The 22685-nt window shown below is 40.3% G+C and overlaps 1 protein-coding gene across 2 annotated transcripts in view; it reads right to left on the bottom strand.

Moving 5' to 3' along the window:
• IL15 (interleukin 15) overlaps window positions 1-16125 on the bottom strand; it is an 80037-nt gene extending 63912 nt beyond the window's left edge. The window contains exon 1 of one of the 2 annotated variants that reach the window (XM_047091631.1): window positions 15988-16125. The gene's annotated coding sequence lies outside the window, so the exon portion shown is untranslated. Of the gene's footprint in view, window positions 1-15452; window positions 15948-15987 lie in introns of those variants that run through there. The other variant, XM_047091632.1, reaches the window with a different exon arrangement.
• Between the last annotated feature and the right edge of the window lie 6560 nt (window positions 16126-22685).

Genomic DNA, 22685 nt, shown 5'->3' with positions numbered 1-22685 from the left:
ACCTGGGTGGCTCAGTCGGTTAAGCAGCCGACTTTGGCTCAGGTCATGATCTCACAGTCCATGAGTTCGAGCCCCGCGTCGGGCTCTGTGCTGACCGCTCAGAGCCTGGAGCCTGTTTCAGATTCTGTGTCTCCCTCTCTCTCTGACCCTCCCCCGTTCATGCTCTGTCTCTCTCTGTCTCAAAAATAAATAAATGTTAAAATTTTTTTTTTTTTTAAATAAAGAAACTAGACTGGAAGGTGTCCAAAGTTCTCCCCAGAGTTGAAGTGCACCTATTAAGGTCACAGGTAGCTTAGGAGCATATGGTCAAATTTATCCATATTATGTTAATCGTTTGTACTGTCAGGTTTGATGCCTGAGGGAATTCCTCTGCTCTAATCACCTTAGTTCTCCAGAAGAGAACAAAAGTGCAGAGAAACTAAACATAGTTTCCAGGCTTACACAAAGAGGTAAAGTTGGGGTTTGCCACGTGTCCTGGATTTCCTGGATTTCATTTGTCATTAGTAGTTCATTCAGCTAACAGGAAGCACAAGGCGTGCGCTATCATTGTGCTTCCTCTCCACATTACCTTCAATTTCAAACCAGGTCTTCTTATCCCTAAAATCAAGAGTTATAAAATGCTTGGGGCTCACAATCCCGTATGTCTTGATTATAACTAAAGGGCAGTATTAGCAGAATTTGAATTGTTTTAATTTCATGCCTTAAATCTAATGATCCTGTACCAGCATGACCATCAAAATGCTGCTATAATCCAATTTACTTCACTCTACTTATTTCCAAATAGCTACTTTCTAGGTCTGAACAACCAAAGTAAACATGTCATCCGTAACAACTCTGTGTCATCCTAACCCACGGTAGCCCAGCTGACATCTACCTTGGAAGAATGGGAAGATGGAAGTTTCATAATCTCCTTTACCCTGTGGCTAAGCCACCACACTCTTGCTTTTACCCTGGGATTCCTGGGATCTTTTCCCAACGTGGTTTGATAATAACAATCATAAATACCATCATACATTTACATATCTATTTATTGGAAGAATCACTTGGGAGAAGGAAGAGCAATTAATCCTAGGAAGTTCCTAGTTAAATGAAGAACAAGCAAGAGCAGCTAGCTTTGTCTTTGGAAATACACCCTGGAGGTTCCAGAGAAACCAGATAGTTTGTAGAATGCCAATATATGCTCAGGAGCTAATTCCAAATCTATAAAAATCCCTTGGGAGAGAGAAGGATCTGTTTGGCAGACCAGACTTGGATAGTTGGGAGCCGGAAGTAGAGGATAAGATGAGGAAGAAGGTTGTAGTTGTTGTACCCCCTTCCCTCCTTATCTTCCCTGAAAAGTAGGATTAGGTGATCTTGTTTTACTGGACATGTTAAACTTGACTGGCACTTTCTGGTTGGACCTGGATTGTGGGGCACTCAGAACCTAGAAAATCGGCAACATAACTGCATGAACCCATACCCTGGATCCAAGTAATTGTTCTTCCCATCATTGCTACAAGACAGAGGGGGTACCTCAAGTAAGACACTGGGAAAGATCCTTGACAAACAAGGTACTGGAATTGGAGAGTCACGGAACTGTTAAATCCAGAGTGCAACAGTATACCCTTCAACCTGGAGAGTACCCCACACCAACGCATTTGGAGGACATAAGCTAGAGCCAAGGGTTTTGTCTCCTGGCTGACGATAATGCTAGCCATGATGATCCCAATCTAAGAAAGAGAAGTTTACAGGGAAGAATATATAGTGTGGTCTCTATAAAAGAGAGATAAAACTTAAAAAAATTTATGCCAGATGGGAAAAGCCTAATGAAACAGATAAAACAAGAATTAAAAAAAAAATGCTTTGTAGAATGTAAGAAGGATTTTGGAAATATGAATCGGGAGCAAGAAATATGAAGAAATAACTGTGTATAATAAATATAAAAAAGCCACAAGTCATAAAGTAGAGAATTAAGTAGATAGCCTGAATGTCGGAAACAATACTGTTGGAAAGTGGCAGAATGAGCTACACAGTTAGATCGGGCAATATCCTGGAAGCCATTAGTAAGTAAAAATTAGCTAGGGAAAAAAAAAAAAAAAAGGAAGAGTGAAGTGTACATGGAGGATGAAAGTAGGAAATTCAACTCTGTCTACTTGCAGTCTGAAAAATAAGACAACAAATAAAAAGATAATAATCAAGATTTTTCCAAAATTCTAAACATCAGACCTCAAAATAAAGAAGATAACAGAATAGCAAAGAAAATAACTTAAAAACACATCCCACTGATAGTTAGGGATATTTTAGTAGCATTCACAAAGATTTAAGACCTCCAAAGAAGAGACACAAATGGCCAACAGACACATTAAAAGATGCTCAACATCACCGATCATCAGGGAATGCAAATCAAAACCACAATGGGGTATCACCTCACACCTGTCAGAATGGCTAAAATAAAAAATACAAGAAACAGCAAGCGTTGGCAAGGATGTAGAGAAAAAGGAACTCCCATGTACTGTTGTGAGAATGCAAACAGGTAGAGCCACTGTGGAAAACAGTACAGAAGTTCTTTAAAAAATTAAAAATAGAATTACCATATGATGCAATAATTCTACTACTGGGTATTTACCCAAATAGCACAAAAACACTAATTTGGAAAGATATATGCACCCCTATGTTTACTGCAGCATTATTTACAATAGCCAAATTATGGAAGCAACCCAAGAGTCCATTTATATAGATGAATGGATAAAGAAGATGTGGTATATTTACAATGGAATATTACTCAGCCGTAAAAAAGAATGAAATCTTCCATTTGCAACAATATGGATGGATCTAGAGAATATAATGCTAAGTGAAATATGTCAGTCAAAGAAAGATAAATACCATTTGATTTCACTCATAGGTGGAGTTTAAGAAACAAAACAAAGAAAAAAGAGACAAACAAACAAAAAAACAGACTCTTAACTATAAAGAACAAACAGATGGCTACCAGAGGGGAGGTAGGTGGGGAGATTGGTGAAATAGGCGAAGAGGATTAAGTGTACATTTACCATGATAAGCACTGAGTCATATATAGAACTATTGAATCATTATACTGTACATTGGAAACTAATACAGCACTGCATATTAACTACACTGGAATTAAAAAAAAAAATTCACGCCAAAGAGAAACTTCAACAATATTAATTAGAGTGAAAACAGCCAAAGGTCACAGTGACATCAGGCTTCTTGAAAGAAACAACAGATACAAGAAGATAATGGAGCAGAGTCCCCACAATGCTGAAGAAAAATAGGGGTGCCCAAGTGGCTCAGTCAGTTAAGTGCCTGACTTCGGCTCATGTCATGATCCCAGGGTTTGTGAGTTCCAGCCCCGCATCAGGTTCTGTGCTGACAGCTCAGAGTCTGGAGCCTCCTTCTCATTCTGTGTCTACCCCTATTTCTGCCCCTCCCCCACTCGCGGTCTGTCTCTCTCCGTCTCTCAAAAATGAATAAGCATTAAAAAATTTTTTTTTAAATGCTGAAGAAAAATAACCTTGTACCTAGAATTAAGTATCTGGGCAAGCCATTATTTACATCTGGGAAAAATTAGTATATTCACAGGTACGTAAGACCTCAGAAAAATTCACCCTTTGCAGCCTGTTTGAAGTAATTTTCGGAGGAAGCAAAAAGATATAGGAAGTAAAGGTAAGTAAAAATTTGACATTTACTATTGTTTAAATAAAGCAAAACTTACAAAGCACTTAGAATACTGCTTACACATTAAGTACTCAGTAAAAATAAGCAGCTGTTATCTTTGTTTTTTTATTTACTTTTTTTTATTTATTCTATTTACTCTGTTAAATAATTGCACTCTTACTGACACTGTCATCATTCTCCAATACTAAAGAAAATGCTTTTTAAGCATAGTTCTGTGTTAAGTATGATGTTTACTAGAGATTATTTTGCAAATATCATTCATTCATTCATTTACCCATTTGGAAGATCCCATTTAATCTTACGAAACTCTTCTTCAAAAGTTTGATATAACTTTTTCTGCATGCAGCCATTAGGATTATATTAATAGGGTTTCTAATATTGGACCATCCATACGATCTGTAGGTAAATTCCATTTGATTAAGATAAGAGTGTCTCCTGGCAGGGGCAGTAGCACTGTGTTTTACTCTTACGTTAGCTAATATTTTATTTAATATTAAAAAATGCTGCTGAGGCTTTGTTACTCCGAGAGTCTTGATGAACTTACTTATTAGTTTTCATAGCTGGTTAATTTTCATGGCTTTCATTCATAAATAAAGATAATTTTACCCCCTCCCTTTTAATCTTCATGCCTCTTCTTAGTTCTTCCAGTGAGGTAGCAGACTAGGTGATGGGTACAGGCTCTGGAGAGAGACTTAACTGAGGACCTTGGGCACAGGGTCTTGGTGCCTCTGAGTCATCTGAAGAGTAGCTGGAAAAGCACCTCCGGGAGTTTATGAGGGTTCCACAAGTTAAAGCGCTTGGCACATGGCCAACAATAAATGTTAGCTATTGAAATATTTACTGAATAAAGTTAAGAACAAGAGATACCTAATCCAATCTTGGAAATTTAGGAAAATATCCTCAAAAAAAACAATACCAAACTGAGACCTCTGGACCAGGTGGGTAAATCAGGAGAAAGGGGAGAAGGAAAAAAATGGATGGAACAATGCACTCTGGAGGGGAGACACACACATCCACGTGCTTAGTGATGACAGAAAACATGTTTCGAGAATGGACAGCTGTTTAGTACAACCATACGTGGATGACCCAGCTATTCATATAGCAATATTCATTTCTCCAGTAGATAACAAGTTCCTGAAAGGAATCATGTTCAGTTCAGCTTTTTATCCCTCAGAGCACTTGGCATTGAGCCATGCACTGAGAAAATGTTCAATAAATATTTGTATTTTTAGGAAGGTTTATGGTCCGTTGTTCATCGGCCTGATTGACAACCATAGCATGGAAGCCAATACTTTATAAACTGCAGAGGCTGAGAGTAATGCATCTTGAATTAAGAAAGGTCAAAGTTTAGAGGAGAAATACCTCAATATCAATCTAAATGAGCCATCATAAAACTACACGTTTCAGACTACACGTCTGAAGTTTTAGACGTCCTTCACGAAATAATGAAAAGAGGATCTTGCTTCCCAGGAGTAGAGTCTAAAGGTATACGATATAGATCCTTAAAATGTTGCCATTTGGGGTTACTGCAAATTTTCAAGTGACATCAAAAGCTGTTATGACTATATATTTGTTTCCTAGGATTCTTGGGAAAAGGAGCACTAAATAAGTCAAATATTAACCATCCTAATATTTTTACAAAAATTTTCTCATCTTTTTTGTACTTGGAAATCATTTTTTTTTTCAAAATACTTGGCAAAAAAAATTAAGAAAGTTTAAAAAATTTTATTTGAAGAAATTTAGAGAATAGGGTGTATCTTGTTTCATTTCATTTGTTGAAGCATTTGCTTTGCACTTATAAAATTACTCCCTCAATAAAAACGGGCACAAAATATTAAACAGCCCCTCCCTTTCTTTGTTTTAGTTCTAAAAAGGTTCATTCTAATCTATAAAGCTCATAAGCATCATCCTAAAAATGAATGTAAGGATTTTATCAGTAGCCTGACCCAAATCAGATCCTTAGGAAATTCTATTTCCCCTCCTGACCTTGACAATAAGGAGTCTGCTGGGAGTGGTTTTCCAACAGCTCTGTGATGATCACTGGTGACGTATTTCTAGTCAAATCTGGTCAAACTGCTTTTCTCAAAAACTTACTATCACTTGACCCCTCAGCAATATGTGATAGATTATTTTTTTTAATTTTTTAATGTTTATTTTTGGGAGAGAGACAGACAGACCACAAGTGGGGGAGGGGCAGAGAGAGAGGGAGACAAAGAATCTGAAGCAGGCTCCAGGTTCTGAGCTGTCAGCACAGAGCCCGACGTGGGGCTGGAACTCACGGACCGTGAGATCATGACCTGAGCCAAAGTCGGATGCTTAACTGACTGAGCCACCCAGGCACCCCTGTGATAGATTATTGACAAGAAAAATAACATTATTAAAGGTTTACTATGTGCCCGTTTTTACTGAGGGAGTAATTTTATAAATACGGTGTTTCCCAAACTCCAGCCCTTCCAACTCCATGATCACAGTTCTTGTCATTCTTTGTCCCATCTTTATCATTTATTCAAGAGGAGAGTCAATATGAACACAAGTCAATAATGATAAAATGTCACAGATACAATTAGAGAGCTATCCATCGGGAGAGGACAGAACAAAGGAGAAAATGTAGTCAATATTTCCGGGGGGAGGAGGTGGCTAGAGGGGAAGTAATGTTGGGGTTTTGCCTGGAGAATTTCGCAGAGAAAGTGACTCTTTAAAGACTGGTATATTTACAAAATGAACTCACAGCTACAGAAAATAGATTGGTGGTTGCCAGAAGCAGGGGCTTGGTGGGTGGGTGAAATGGATACAAGGCGTCAAAAGGTACAAGCTTCCAGTTATAAAATAAACATGCCATGGGAATGCAATGTACAGCCTGGTGACTACAGTTAATGACACTATACTGCCTGTCTGAAAGTTTCTAAGAGGGTAAGCCTCTCTTGCATGGGAGTTTGGAAGTGGTGGGGGGGGGGGGAGGGAAGGGGGCGAGGACATTGAATTCAGTCCCTAACAGTTACCTTTCCAAAAACTGAAAAAAATCTGAACTCCAAACACATCTGACCCTAAGAGTTTGGGATAAAGTACTATAAACCTTAGTTTATAGTTATAGGTACATGGAAAAGAGTTTAAGCACAGTGCTGGTGGGAGTGCCACAGGAAGTACATGGGTTAGGGAAAACCTCACTGCAAATGGGATATTGAACTAAACCAGTGAAGTAAGGGAGTGGGCTATATCTGAGATAACAGCAGTCTAAGAAGGGGAACAGCAAGTTCAAAGACTCTTAGATAAGAGCAGTGCAGTATGGGTGCTGAGTAGAAAGACTGTCAGTGTGACTGAAGCAGTGAGCTAAAGGAATAATAGTAGAGGAGATAACAGATATACAAATCACTTAGGGCCTTACTGACCATTGTAACGGAATTTGGCTTTTAGAGAAGTGAGATGAGAAGGCCATAGTGGTTTTGAATAGAGTAGCATGACCTAATTAATGTTTTAACAGAATCACAACGAGGGTACCTGGGTGGCTCAGTAGGTTAAGCATCAGACTTAGGCTCCAGTCATTATCTCATAATTATTGAGTTCAGGCCCCACATCGGGCTTTCTGCTGTCAGCACGGAGCCTGTTTCAAATCTTCTGTCTCGTTCTCTCTCTGCACCTCCCCCTCTCATGCTCTCCCTCTCTCAAAAATAGACTTTAAAAATAAAATCACAATGTGCAGCTGATAATCTCCAAAGATGGATGCCATCATCACTGCCTTCCTTTCGTGAACAAGCATGACAAGTTACCCAGCAAGAGGCAGAGTCTGTGTCCTCTCCCACTGAATCTGGGATGGGCTTCTGACTGTTTCATTCTGACCAATGAAGCAAACATAAAGTCTGGGAATTCTGTTCCCAGGCCTTAAGAGGATTTGCAGCTCCCACTTCCTCTTTTATGGACCCTGGACACTATGGAAGGAGTCTGACAACCCTGAGACCATCATGCCAGAAGAAAGCCCAATCTCGCCATGTGAAAAGGCCAAGTGGAAGAGAATGAAGGAACCCAGCCAACAACCAGATTCAATGTCTTGAACCATCTCCGATAGTCCTTGGACAAATGGAGTCAAATCAACTGAGACCACAGACATTGTGGAGTAGAGACAAGTCATTGTCACTGTGTCCTGTCCAAATTTCTAACCTCAAAACCTTGAACAAATAAAATGGTTCTAAATTTTTGAGTTTATTGTATAGCAATGAAAAACTGAAAAAAAAAAAAAAAGAAAAAACTGACACTAAAATTGGGATGAGACCGGGTGATGTGTAGACACCTGAAGAGTATCAAGGACACAGTGAAGGCGTGAAAGGCATTGATGAACTTCTTCCTGGAAGCTGGACAGAGGCAACTCGTATTACGTAGTGGCAAAATGTTTGGCAACACTGCAACAATATGGAAGAATGAAAACATACCTCATGAGCTTGTGGGCCTACCTAAGGAGATTTCTGAATGTGATAACTGGCTTCATTCAGCTGCCTAGGATTAATTACAGGAAGAGAAAGATGAACCGAAGTGTTCAAGTAGAAGTTAGAGGGAATCATTCAACACAGGACTTGCTAGGTTAGAAAATAAAACTTTTTGGGGCGCCTGGGTGGCTCAGTCGGTTAAGCATCCAACTTTGGCTCAGGTCATGATCTCGCGGTCCGTGAGTTCGAGCCCTGCATCGGGCTCTGTGTTGACAGCTCAGAGCCTGGAGCCTGTTTCAGATTCTGTGTCTCCCTCTCTCTCTCTGACCCTCCCCCGTTCATGCTATCTCTCCCTGTCTCAAAAATAAATAAATATTTAAAAAAAGAAAATTAAAAAAAAAAAAAGAAAATTAAACTTTTTGTCATTCTTGCCTCTCCAGACAGCAGTAGATGCTCAAAGAAAGAAGCAGCCTTAGGACAAAGTTCAAAGCCAAGTATTAGTACAATGTACTCTCAGGTTAAAGATCAAATCAAGCATGTGGCTGGAAGATGCCTCATTAAGACCTCACATTAAGGCAGAGCCTCAGAGACTCAGTCAGCGGGACAAAGGACTTCTTTTTTTTTTTTTAACATTTATTTTTTATTTTTGTGTGGGACACAGAGACAGAGACAGAGCACAAGGTGGGGGAGGAGCAGAGAGAGATGGAGAGACACAGAATCCGAAGCAGGTTCCAGGCTCTGAGCTGTCAGCACAGAGCCTGACGTGGGGCTCAAACCCACGAACCACAAGATCATGACCTGAGCCAAAGTCTGACGTTTAACTGACTGAGACACCCAGATGCTCTCCAAAGGGTTTCTAAAACAGTAAGGGTCTCTCCTATAGCATTCGGATTTCCAGCCGAAGTAAAGAGGAGCCTGTCATAAAAGTCTTGGGTACATAAGTTTTCCATAATGGAATGAACCTCAATAAAATTTATAGGAAGGCCTCGAGGTTTATGAGAAAATTGTACTAAAATAACTCACCACCAGGTAAACGAAAAGGAGGACACAGAAGATCCCTAGATCCCGAACTCAAAGCTGGAAGCAGTCTACCCAAGTGCTGACAAGAGCTATTTCTCATGGAAAAGGAAGAATGACTCAAAGGAGGGGTCTTTAACTTTCCAGTCAGCCCAGCTGAGGTGCCAGACACAGGAATGAAGAAATCTTCTGGGATGTTTCATCTCCAACAAGCTGAATGTAGCCCAGATTGCAGAATCATGACAAATAACAAATTACTATTTGTCAAGCCAGTGGGTTCTGGGTGTTTCTGTTTATTTATTTTGTGGGTTTGTTTGTTTGTTTAATGCAGGCAGGGCAAATAACAGAAGCATTCTGACTGCTGTGTTGTGTTAAGAACAAGCTGGGGGTGGGGGGAGCAAGTACAGCATCAGGGAGACCAACTCTTGCAATAATACCATAAGGCAGGACAATAGTGGCTTGGACCTAGATGGCAGCTGCAAAGGTGACAAGAAGTCAGATGTGGGATATATTTTGAAAGGACAGTTTAAAGGACTTAGTGGCAGATTAAAATGTGGGGTATGAAAAAAAAAAAGGAGAACTCCGAGACTGACTAAGAGATTATCCATGCAACTCAAAGAATAGAACGGCCATCAAGTGAGATAAGGGAGACCATGGAAGAAGCAGTTTTGGGGGTTAAGTCAGGAATTCAACGAGTAGGATACATCTACTCAGGAATGCAGACTAGACTGTTGTCTAGATGAGTCTGGAGTTCAGAGGGAGGTCATGACTGGAGACACGAATCACCAGTCTCGGAAGGCACTAACAACCACCAGGCAGGATGCAGTCAGGGAATGAGTGTACATAGATAGAGAAAGGATCCAGTGACTGAGCAGCGGACTCCTCTGTTGAGAGGATAGGGAATAGGAACCAGCAAGCTACTGAAATGATGATGGGGAGGCAGAGGACAATGAAGAGAGGAGGACTGTCTGGAAGCAAAAATGAAGAACTCAGGTCCTGCTGAAAGGGAACCCAGCCCTAACCACGGATTTAACATGGGAGGGGGGGGTCTTGGTATCTCTGATGATACAGTTTTATGGAGCAGTAGGAATGACAGGCTGATTGGTTCAAGAAAGAATGAGAAGAGAGAAATTGGAGACAGAAAGTAGAATTGACTTTCAGAGCTTTCCTATAAAATGGAGACCTAAAAACCAGGTGGCAGCTGGAGAGAAACACGAAGCCAAAGAGAGTTGTTTGTTGTTGCTGTTTATGGGAGAAATTACAGTCATGGGAAAGACCCACTAGAGAAAGACAAAAATTGATGATAGAGAGAAGGAATGAATTGCTATAGCCATGTCCTTTAGCAGATAATAGGAATAAGACTGTACATCTGAAGGACTGCCGTGGATTTCTGGCTCATTTCCTTATCTCTAATTATTTTTTCTTCAATAAATCCTACCCCAGACTAATTTTCCCCAAATACTGTTTTTATTATAATACTCCAACATTGGTTTTTTGCTATATTTCCTACCTGTTTTACATTCCTCTGATTACTTCTTAAATTGTTGAATGATCTCTCATTGAAGTCGATACAAACCAATCATGTGACCAACCCTTGGCTGGGCTCACACTATTATGTCTTTATTCAAAATGTAACTGTAGAGACACACAACAAGATTAATTTACAGAGACAAAAGCTATTACAGCATATAAGGAGAAATAGAAGGAGAAAATAATTCTACCTGGGCAGTAGAAGGGGTTTCAGAAACTGTGGAGATTGGAGGCTTTGAGCAGAAGGCAGGAAGAATGACAAAAAAGTGAGCAGGAATAGCAAGGGTGGTCTAGAGTATAGAGAAGTGTGTCTAGAACTGCGTGGAAGAGGAGCCCAGACTGGGAAGGCTATCTAAGACCCCAAGCAGGGCTAGAACCTATTCCTGCCCCCCAACACTGCTCTCAGTGGGAAGCCTCTGCAGCTGCCAGTTCTTTACCATCCCCCCCCCACCCCACCCCTCGACAAAAACACACACTATTGCTTAAGCACAATGGGCCATGGCAATCCAGAAACCAAGCATAGGGGGCAGGGCGGGCAACAGGTTGAACCAGAGCAAACTGAGATCTTCAAAGGGAAGAACAGGCACCCCTGGGGAACCCCATAGCTGTCCAAGGTCTGTAAGGGTATAGAGAGTTCTAAAGGAACCAATTTCCAGATCCACTATTTACAAAGGGACCCCTTTTTATAAGCAATATGCCTGAAATGTGCTGACAGCAAGCATTTTCTGGCAAGTTCTCCTTTCCCACTTCCCCTTTCATAATTACCCTCCACCCATTTTACCAAAGAAAGGCACAACACTCTCCCATTCAGAATCTTACCATGTGCCTTGCCCCTCCAGGGTGCCAAATAAAGGGGCAATTTGAAAAACTGGTATTAGAGAAACCTGCCTTAATCAAAGCATTGATATCAACACCACCCAGGTCTACATTTATGATACACATCTTATGATACAATATAGTTTTATGCCTCATAATTATCAAAACTCAAATGAATTACTCTGGTTACCTGTGTACTAATAATCTTTACAATAGCATAAAGAATAATTTTAACAAAATTATTTTAAAACTTTTAAACATATACTTTTTGTTGTTGATACGTACAAAAGAAAATAAGTGGGGAAAATATACTGTAAAGTTTCTAGCTATAAAATGTTCAGTTAAAGAATAACTGGGGTCAATGCTAACAGTGCACAAGGAGTATTTCATTTCTCGAGTTTCTATTAGAAGGTACATGAACAAAATGCCCAGTGAGAGTGAAATGATACAAGGGATCATGGCATGTGCCACAGGGCTGCTTTCCTATGTCACTCTGATGAGTAGAGCCTCCCCCCACCAACCTTACAACCGATCATATTTTCTTCTTGTAGGATCATTTTCAGTTTCAATTCCTCTATTTAACAAAATACTGTTGTCACTCTCCTGACCCCCTCTGCACCCTGTTAGCACTTGGAGAAACCTTAGTATTTGGAAAACAATCAACTATGTATTCTTAGAACATGATCAGCTAACAGGCATTCAGACTTTTTTAATCCATATTTATATGGTCTATATACAAAATATGCATGGAGATAGATAGATAGATAGATAGATAGATAGATAGCAGATCTACGTATATTTTGGTCCTTCCAAAGATGACCTGCAAGACACTACTGGACTCTGGAATAAAACACTGAAAAATATATGTATACATATGCCCTGCCTCCAGACATAAAACATATATGAATAACACTGCTGAATTGAAATGAGATCAAACAGCCTCTTATTTATTTTTCATTCTAACACTGAGTGTAACCTGAAAAAAAAGTGAAGTAATAAATAGTAATTAATATAATTAATAATAGTTAATTAGTAAAACTCACCATTAAATAGCTAGTAGTAAATACATCGCAGTACTAGCTAAAACCACACATGTTCTCTCAACGCCCCTATGGAATTTTTCCATTCAATCCATTCAAATAGGAGAGCAGCAAGCACTTAAGCATTGTTCAACCTCAAAAGCCTCACGTGGAAATCTGCAATCACTGAGTAAGTAAATCTAAGAGCTAATACTGAGCTAAGGAAAGAAGCTGGCTTCTTGCCAACTCTCATACCATTGGAGCCTGTGAAAAGGCTTCTTAAATAGTTGACTACACCACCTCGGTTGTGATATAATTGGGAAAGGCTTCTGTTCTGATCTCTCCACGAATCCCACCTTTCTACTTGGATGGATGAATGAATAGTTAGATCAATAGATTCAGACATTGATCAATCCACCTGTACCTATGTCATGCTCTATCAGCAAAAACTGATGCAAATTAAACAAATGTTTTCATTCAGGAACCGTAAGAGAAATTTCTCCAAGGAACCAAACACAAATAAATACTCATGCGAATATTATTTGATCATAAAGCTAATCTTTAAATGTATAATTAATGAAGTCAATCATGCAAGTACTGTATAAGCAGTATTACTTAAAAACCAACCTTCTATCATAAAACTGCATCAAAATGAAGTAGTAGATACTTGTCACTGACAAATTGTGGGAAATACTTCTATGGAAATATCATCCTTTATAAACACCAGTGATCTGAAATTTGTCCAGGTTCAAATCCCAGCTCTACCACTTAACTAGCTCTGTGACTTTGGGAAAGTTATTTAATTACCCTATGCTTCCATTTTCTCGGCTATATAACACAGTCCGTACTACCACCTAAGTTTATCATGATGATTTTTAAAAATACATACATACTCGGAACAATGTCCGGTACATACTAAGAACTCAACAAGTATTAGCTATGATTCATATTATTTCCCATAATTCAAGTTGCTGGCCAAAAGACAGCACTCTCTGTATTATCATTAACTAACCTTCAAAAGAATAGTTATCTAATGAACAAACTTAACAGTCAACTCTAAGAGAGAAATGAAAAAAAGGACAGTTTTCTAAGTTTTAAAATGTTTTAAAAACTATTTGGGGTCCAAGAGACATTTGAAAACCTAATTAGAGTTGTGGATATTTTCTTCAGAAAAATCCACTTACATACAACATTTCAGGGCTTCATTCACATCCTTCCTGAAATCTACTCAGAGCCAGCAAACCTGAGATGGAGAACCTTCTAGGGTTTAAAATCCTTCAATTATCGAACTCTATTTCAATAAACGTTAAACCACAGATTTTCCCCATCCTCCAAAAAAGATTATAAACTTGTATTTCATTGACAAATATTGTGTCTTGCAATATAGCTGTTGACATTTATATACAAATCTCATTGATGAAAAGAAAATGATCAAATTGTTCTTCTTAAGTCCCCCAATAATCTGCAGTAAAGTTCCAAACTCCAGGACAACAGCTTCAAACCAGGTTCTAGAGTTGCCACTCCAAATCAGCAGAGAATAGTGAACCAAAGTATGGGAAGGAGCATCTGGCTGGCTCAGTCCACAGAGCATGCGACTCTTGATCTCAAGGATGTGACTGCAAGCCCCACATTGGGTGCAGAGCTTACTTAATATATATAGAGAGACAGAGGGAGAGGGAGAGAGAGAGAGAGATGATAGATAGATAGATAGATAGATAGATAGATAGACAGACAGACAGGCAGACAATTAAAAATCAAAGTATAGGAACACTGCCTACTAGAGATTCAGGACCAGTGACTAACCTAACTCCTCTGGGTCACTCTGTCACAGAGCAGATGATACTGCAGGAAAAGGCCATTCTGAGTATGACTAAAATTTTGAGAGGAGGAAACAGAGGGAGAGATGTAAGAATGTGACCTTAAAACACAATCACAACAAACCTTTAGAACTTTCTGAGATATCTTAACTTGATTATGTAAAATTTTAAATTCTTCATCGCTTTTTAAGTCTAAGAAGGCTATTGCTTTTTCTTCAGTTCCTTCTTTTATATATCTTTATATAAACAATGATATATTTATATCTTTTCTATATCTTTATGCTTTTTCCTTTGTGCCTCCTTCCTCTGTCTACCATGCCCACCACACTGCTTTTCAATAAAAGAACAGTAGTTTAAAATTTGATCCATATTGTACCTTGATGCTTTCAGTGGAATAGTCCACCACACAGCCACTGCACTGCTGAAGGCCACGATCACCCGGACCTTATCTGTCCATTCAATCAAACCTTTTTATTTTAGGCACACTGACAACAAAGGTCAATAAAACCTTTTTATTTTAGGCACACTGACAAGATGAGGAAGCCCATCAGTTACAGGTAGATGGCATGCCCCTTGCCGTAACATTAGAAAGTAGTTTTAAAAACATAATGGAAAAATAGCTAGCGAAAACCACTTTACTTCCAGTTCTGAAACTTCTGACGCATCCTGTTTAAGAATCTGTTATAAGCATCGTTTAAGAATCATCTTGCTTTATGGATACGCTGACGTTATCAAAGTCTTCAACGCACGGAATTTCATAGTTCAATTAAAATGAATTGTAAACATTCGCAAAATGCAGTCTCAGTAACACTGGAAAAAAATTAACTGGACTTTCATTTAAATCCATCTTGAATAAGGATTTTACTGCAAGCTTAAGTCTCCTGTATCTCTTCCAAGTTTCTAATACTGCTTTTCTAAGAGATGAGTGGCTTGATCAAGGCTGGAACTAATAACATAGACCCAGGCCTGAGTGCCCATCAGTAACCATTTCTGCAAGTTCCTCTCCCTAGGAGGACAAGTGTCCGTCCTCCTGATCAAAGAAGGGGAGGGTAACTTGATTTTGCAAGCAAAGGGAGAGACCAACCCGCAGGGTCCTAGACACATTTGAGCTGACCCGCAAGGAGTGTGGGAGGGGGCAGGGAAGAAGCGGGGAGCTGCGGTACCTTTCTTCGAACTCTCTGAGCTCGATTAGGTGCAGAACTCAGCGCTCAGTGCTGCCAGACCGCGTCTTCTCCGAAACGGGCAGCCTGGGGCGGGAGGCAGGCGCACGTCCCTCTCTCTCCGCGGGTCAGCTGCGGAGTTAGCGGAGAGGAGACATCGGCGCCGGGCGCTGCCTCCCGCTGATCCGCTGCCTGCAGCACCGAAAGAGCCAAGCGCACGGAGGAGCCGCGCGGGACCCTCAAGCGGACCAGCAATCTGCGTTCCTCTGGGAGCAGAGGATGGCGAGGAGAGCCCACGGGACGAATAAAGGGTCAGAAGGGGGAAAACCTCTGCACGTAGTGCAACGGAAAACTGAAGTCGCGGTTAAGTGTTCCCCGTGAGAGGGCGGGGCGGCCCGGTCCGCAGCTGGTGGGGGGAAATGGGTAGGTCCGCCCGGAGCTGGGAGAGGCCCGAGGCGTAGACTTTCGGGGAAAATTCCATCGCCCTTTCAACCACCACCACCTTCCCCCCCACAGGCGGAGAAGCAGAACTCTGTACCTCCATCGAGTCCCGGCTGTAGGGCTGGGGGGCGGCGAGCGGCGCAGCCGGACGGGATCTGCCACCCGGCTCCCTGCCTTGGCGTTGGGCTTCGACTACAAAGAGCGAGTCAGCTGGGGTTCCCCTGGGCGCCCTGAACCCAGGGAGTCCCAACCCTCACCGAAAAGAAAAGTGAAAGAGAAAAGAGCAAGGAGCAGAGGGCAAGATAAACATCTTCAGAGGAGGCTGGGGGAGGGGCGGGATGGCAGCAGCCCCTGAACGACTGCCCAGGTGTTGCAGCTCCACGCCCCCAGGGCTGGGACGCCCCGCAGGTTTCCGCCACTGCCCAGTCCTGGGGCGCAGAACCTGGAGGGAGAGCTTGGACGAAGGCAGGGAGCGCCTGCCCCCGATTTCGGCCTTTACTTTCTGGGGCACCTGCAGAGAAAGCGAGAAATCTCAGAGACCATCCGCCGCACGCACCCAGCCTAGCTTGGCGCAGGAGGCTTCCCCAGAGAAGCCTGGAGACCTGGGCGCGTGGCGTGCACCCAAGTGGCCCACAGGCGAGGGAAAAAATGTGTAGGAGCGAGTTGGGCGACTGTTCCAGACCAGCCCCTCAACCCGCGCGGCGCAGGCTGTAAGAAGGAAGCCTCTGAAGTTTTATTAGAACGGAGTAAGACACCTGGATGACTAGGGAGTTAGGGTAGACTGGAAGGAATGAGCCAGCCTGTAAATTATTTTTCCAGTCTAGTCTTACACTACACATGGTCCCATCAAATAGGACCGTGTGAAATGTTATTATAATATTTTACAGTTGAAGGAAGGGACTAGTGATCTTTATGCTACACAGAGTCATCAGAAAAGACCTCCTGCCCAGTTTTGGAAACACTTTGGAGAAAACCTTGAACACATTTGAATTACCGAAAACCCCTAATAAAAAGTGCTTCCCCAAATTTTCCAGTCATGTCACAGAAAAAAAGGATATGGCTCCTGGAGTTTAATAAACACTTAACCATCTTTCCTTTACAATTGAGTATATGTTTAAAAAAATAGAAATATATTAGAAGTGACTTAAATATTAAATGTGCATAAAATTCCACGTAAAAAAAATTTCATTTTTATGAAAAAGTTCATCTGCAGATAGTCACTATCAACAAAATAAGTGATATATAAACATGTAAAGACCATTTTAACAATTCAAAAATTTACCATAGTTGTAAATGATAGTTAAAGAAATTGAGCATTCTTTTCTGTCCGAGACAATGTAGTGTTGAATTTTCTTGTAATAATGCCAAGGATCTCAAATCTAATCAGACTTTTTCATAGCAATTGCTGAAGCTCTAATTTGCAGAATGGGCATTCATTGTGAGAGCAGGCCTGCGTGGGATTGGATTCTGTAACAAAGATGGTGGCCACAAAAGGCGGACACTGTGTATACACGAATATGCAGATTAGGAATGGAGAAGCGGATCTGTCTCCTACCGTCAACTTGGACTGAAGCAGAGCTTCTTGGGCTCCTGCGAAGTGGGCTCCTGTCATACCTCCTTCAGCACACTTACGGATGCTGTGTACTCTGCAGCTGGGAGCTGCAATAGATGTCCAGACAGGATGACATCTCATGGCCACACAGAGCCAGATATCATTGCTACCAGAGGACACCTCCCATCTCAGAACTTGCTGTGATCCAGCTGCCCGGGAGCACTGGAGAAAGCTGCTCTTAGCTAGGGCTTACTAGCCTATGGGCTCCAGCTGCCCACAGGGCTAAGGGGCATCAATGTCCAACAGCACACTTTGAACATGTGACCACCATGAGCTACTAGAGAGGTTTTCACAATGCTCTGGAAAACTGATGGGGATTTTCTTCATAAACCTGAGTTTTAAAGTATAATCTGAGTACATAAGAATAATAAAATTGGTCTACAAATACTGACCAAACTAATATATATGAGTTGTAAACCAAGATGGGCTGAATGGGATATAAAGCATTTAGTTAAGTTGGGGAGATAAAAAACATAAATAACAATAAAGTGAAATTGAAAATGATTACAGCCATAAGATAGGCTTTGCTCTACTATTTGCCTCCTAAATAGATAGGTCAAATTTGTTTTCTTAATTACAGAAAATAAAACTATTTTGAATTAGTTATAGAAGTGCCTGCAATTCAATGATGTTGGGTTTCAGCATAGTTTGTTTTTGTTGCACTGCACTCAAAGAGAAAAGTCTAATATATGCAACTTGTATTTTCAGTTGCCACAGGCTGTTTGGCAAGATATTGAAAATTCCTCACACCAATGAACAAGTAAATTCCACTGTATAAATTAAAAACAAAGACCAAGACTGATGAAATAATTTGAAACTACCATAATTCATAAAATTATAATGTAGAAAGAAGTAAAAATTAACTAAACCTCATAGAAGTGACCATAATAACCTTTCTTTGAATTTAAATAATTAACAATAAAATCATAGTTCAATACATTTTTATTATCTGATTTTTCTTTCCAAAAGGAAATGTTTGCCAATTGGGCAGTTGTCTTTTTATTTTTTAATTTATATTTAAATTTTAGTTAATATACAGTGAAAGACTGGTTTCAGGACTAGAATTCAGTGATACATGACTTACATGCAACACCCAGGGCTCCTCACAAGTGCCCTCTTTAATACCCATCACCCATCTTACCTCCCTCACCCACTTACCTCCATCAACCCTCAGTTTGTTCTTTATCCTTGTTTGTTTGTTTGTTTAATTTTTGGACTTTCTCCATAGTTTGGCTATTGTTGATAACTGCTGTAAATATTGGGGTGCACACACCCCTTTGAAACTATATATTTGTATCCTTTGGGTAAATACCAAGTCGTACAATTGCTGAATCATAGGGTAGTTCTATTTTTAATTTTTTGAGGAACCTCCATACTGTTCTCCAGAGTGGCTGCACCAGTTTGCATTCCCATCAGTGGTGCAAGAGGGTCCCCCTTTTCCTGCAACTTCACCAACACCTGTTGTTTCTTGTGTTGTTAAATTTAGCCATTCCAACAAGTGTAAAGTGGTATCTCATTGTGGTTTTGATTTGCAGTTGCCTGATAATGAGTGATACTGAGCATCTTTTCATGTGTCTGTTATATCTGGATGTCTTCTTTGGCAAAGTGTCTATTAATGTTTTCTGCCCATTAGTTAACTGGGTTATTTGTCTTTAAAATAAATTACTAAAAATATAAATAAATAAAATAAATTACTAGTAAGTGTTTCCTATAGCTTTTGAGACTACATGCCAGTAGTTACCAGTTAGCTCATCTGATTCAGAGTTCAAAGTCCATGACTGTGACCTTATTTATGATCCTAAGAATGAAACACAGGCTAAGAACTAGTTGACCTTTGGGTCTTTCTTTTTTTTTTTCAATATATGATATCTATTGTCTAATTGGTTTCCATACAACACCCAGAGCTCATCCCAAAAGGTGCCCTACTCAATACCCATCACGCACCCTCCCCTCCCTCCCACCCCCCATCAACCCTCAGTTTGTTCTCAGTTTTTAAGAGTCTCTTATGCTTTGGCTCTCTCCCACTCTAACCTCTTTTTTTTTTCCTTCCCCTCCCCCATGGGTTTCTGTTAAGTTTCTCAGGATCCACATAAGAGTGAAACCATATGGTATCTGTGTTTCTCTGTATGGCTTATTTCACTTAGCATCACACTCTCCAGTTCCATCCACCTTGCTACAAAGGGCCATATTTCATTCTTTCTCATTGCCACGTAGTACTCCATTGTGTATATAAACCACAATTTATTTGTCCATTCATCAGTTGATGGACATTTAGGCTCTTTCCACAATTTGGCTATCGTTGAGAGTGCTGCGATAAACATTGGGGTACAAGTGCCCCTATGCATCAGTACTCCTGTATCCCTTGGGTAAATTCCTAGCAGTGCTATTGCTGGGTCATAGGGTAGGTCTATTTTTAATTTTTTGAGGACCCTCCACACTGTTTTCCAGAGTGGCTGTACCAGTTTGCATTCCCACCAACAGTGCAAGAGGGTTCCCGTTTCTCCACATCCTCGCCAGCATCTATAGTCTCCTGATTTGTTCATTTTAGCCACTCTGACTGACATGAGGTGGTATCTGAGTGTGGTTTTGATTTGTAATTCCCTGATGAGGAGAAACGTTGAGCATCTTTTCATGTGCCTGTTGGCCATCTGGATGTCTTCTTTAGAGAAGTGTCTATTCATGTTTTCTGCCCATTTCTTCATTGGGTTATTTGTTTTTTGGGTGTGGAGTTTGGTGAGCTCTTTATAGATTTTGGATACTAGCCCTTTGTCCGATATGTCATTTGCAAATATCTTTTCCCATTCCGTTGGTTGCCTTCTGTTGGTTGTTTCCTTTGCTGTGCAGAAGCTTTTTATCTTCATAAGGTCCCAGTAGTTCATTTTTGCTTTTAATTCCCTTGCCTTTGGGGATGTGTCAAGTAAGAAATTGCTACAGCTGAGGTCAGAGAGGTCTTTTCCTGCTTTCTCCTCTAGGGTTTTGGTGGTTTCCTGTCTCACATTCAGGTCCTTTACCCATTTTGAGTTTATTTTTGTGAATGGTGTGAGAAAGTGGTCTAGTTTCAACCTTCTGCATGTTGCTGTCCAGTTCTCCCAGCACCATTTGTTAAAGAGACTTTTTTCCATTGGATGTTCTTTCCTGCTTTGTCAAAGATTAGTTGGCCATACGTTTGTGGGTCTAGTTCTGGGGTTTCTATTCTATTCCATTGGTCTATGTGTCTGGTTTTGTGCCAATACCATGCTGTCTTGATGATGACAGCGTTGTAGTAGAGGCTAAAGTCTGGGATTGTGATGCCTCCTGCTTTGGTCTTCTTCTTCAAAATTACTTTGGCTATTCGGGGCCTTTTGTGGTTCCATATGAATTTTAGGATTGCTTGTTCTAGTTTCGAGAAGAATGCTGGTGCAATTTTGATTGGGATTGCATTGAATGTGTAGATAGCTTTGGGTAGTATTGACATTTTGACAATATTTATTCTTCCAATCCATGAGCACAGAATGTCTTTCCATTTCTTTATATTTTCTTCAATTACCTTCATAAGCTTTCTATAGTTTTCAGCATACAGATCTTTTACATCTTTGGTTAGATTTATTCCTAGGTATTTTATGCTTCTTGGTGCAATCGTGAATGGGATCAGTTTCTTTATTCGTCTTTCTGTTGCTTCATTGTTAGTGTTTAAGAATGCAACTGATTTCTGAACATTGATTTTGTATCCTGCAACTTTGCTGAATTCATGTATCAGTTCTAGCAGACTTTTGGTGGAGGCTATCGGATTTTCCATGTATAGTATCATGTCATCTGCAAAAAGTGAAAGCTTGACTTCATCTTTGCCAATTTTGATGCCTTTGATTTCCTTTTGTTGTCTGATTGCTGATGCTAGAACTTCCAACACTATGTGAAACAACAGCGGTGAGAGTGGGCATCCCTGTCGTGTTCCTGATCTCAGGGAGAAAGCTCTGTTTTTCCCCATTGAGGATGATGTTAGCTGTGGGCTTTTCATAAATGGCTTTTATGATGTTTAAGTATGTTCCTTCTATCCCGACTTTCTCGAGGGTTTTTATTAAGAAAGGATGCTGAGTTTTGTCAAAGGCCTTTTCTGCATCGATTGACAGGATCATATGGTTCTTCCCTTTTCTTTTATTAATGTGATGTATCACGTTGATTGATTTGCGAATGTTGAACCAGCCCTGCATCCCAGGAATGAATCCCACTTGATCATGGTGAATAATTCTTTTTATATGCTGCTGAATTCGATTTGCTAGTATCTTATTGAGAATTTTTGCATCCATATTCATCAGGGATATTGGCCTGTAGTTCTCTTTTTTTGTTGGGTCTCTGTCTGGTTTAGGAATCAAAGTAATACTGGCTTCATAGAATGAGTCTGGAAGTTTTCCTTCCCTTTCTATTTCTTGGAATAGCTTGAGAAGGATAGGTATTATCTCTGCTTTAAATGTCTGGTAGAACTCCCCTGGGAAGTCATCTGGTCCTGGACTCTTATTTGTTTGGAGTTTTTTGATGACTGATTCTATTTCTTCGCTGGTTAGGGGTCTGTTCAAGCTTTCTATTTCCTCCTGATTGAGTTTTGGAAGTGTGTGGGTGTTTAGGAATTTGTCCATTTCTTCCAAGTTGTCCAGTTTGTTGGCATATAAGTTTTCATAGTATTCCCTGATAATTGCTTGTATCTCTGAGGGATTGGTTGTAATAATTCCATTTTCATTCATGATTTTATCTATTTGGGTCCTCTCCCTTTTCTTTTTGAGAAGCCTGGCTAGAGGTTTATCAATTTAGTTTATTTTTTCCAAACCAACTCTTGGTTTTGTTGATCTGCTCTACAGTTTTTTTAGATTCTATATTGTTTATTTCTGCTCTGATCTTTATTATTTCTCTTCTTCTGCTGGGTTTAGGCTGCCTTTGCTCTTCTGCTTCTATTTCCTTTAGGTGTGCTGTTAGATTTTGTATTTGGGATTTTTCTTGTTTCTTGAGATAGGCCTGGATTGCAATGTATTTTCCTCTCAGGACTGCCTTTGCTGCATCCCAAAGCATTTGGATTGTTGTATTTTCATTTTCATTTGTTTCCATATATTTTTTAATTTCTTCTCTAATTGCCTGGTTGACCCACTCATTCTTTAGTAGGGTGTTCTTTAACCTCCATGCTTTTGGAGGTTTTCCAGACTTTTTCCTGTGGTTGA

The sequence above is a fragment of the Lynx rufus genome, unplaced genomic scaffold, assembly GCF_022079265.1.
Source record: "Lynx rufus isolate CCGP_SWC_20201006 ecotype Redwood Valley unplaced genomic scaffold, mLynRuf1.p SCAF_3, whole genome shotgun sequence".
In the NCBI taxonomy this organism is placed as follows: Eukaryota; Metazoa; Chordata; class Mammalia; order Carnivora; family Felidae; genus Lynx; species Lynx rufus.
The sequence above is the reverse complement of the archived record's forward strand: the minus strand, read 5'-3'. Positions and strand labels throughout refer to the sequence as shown.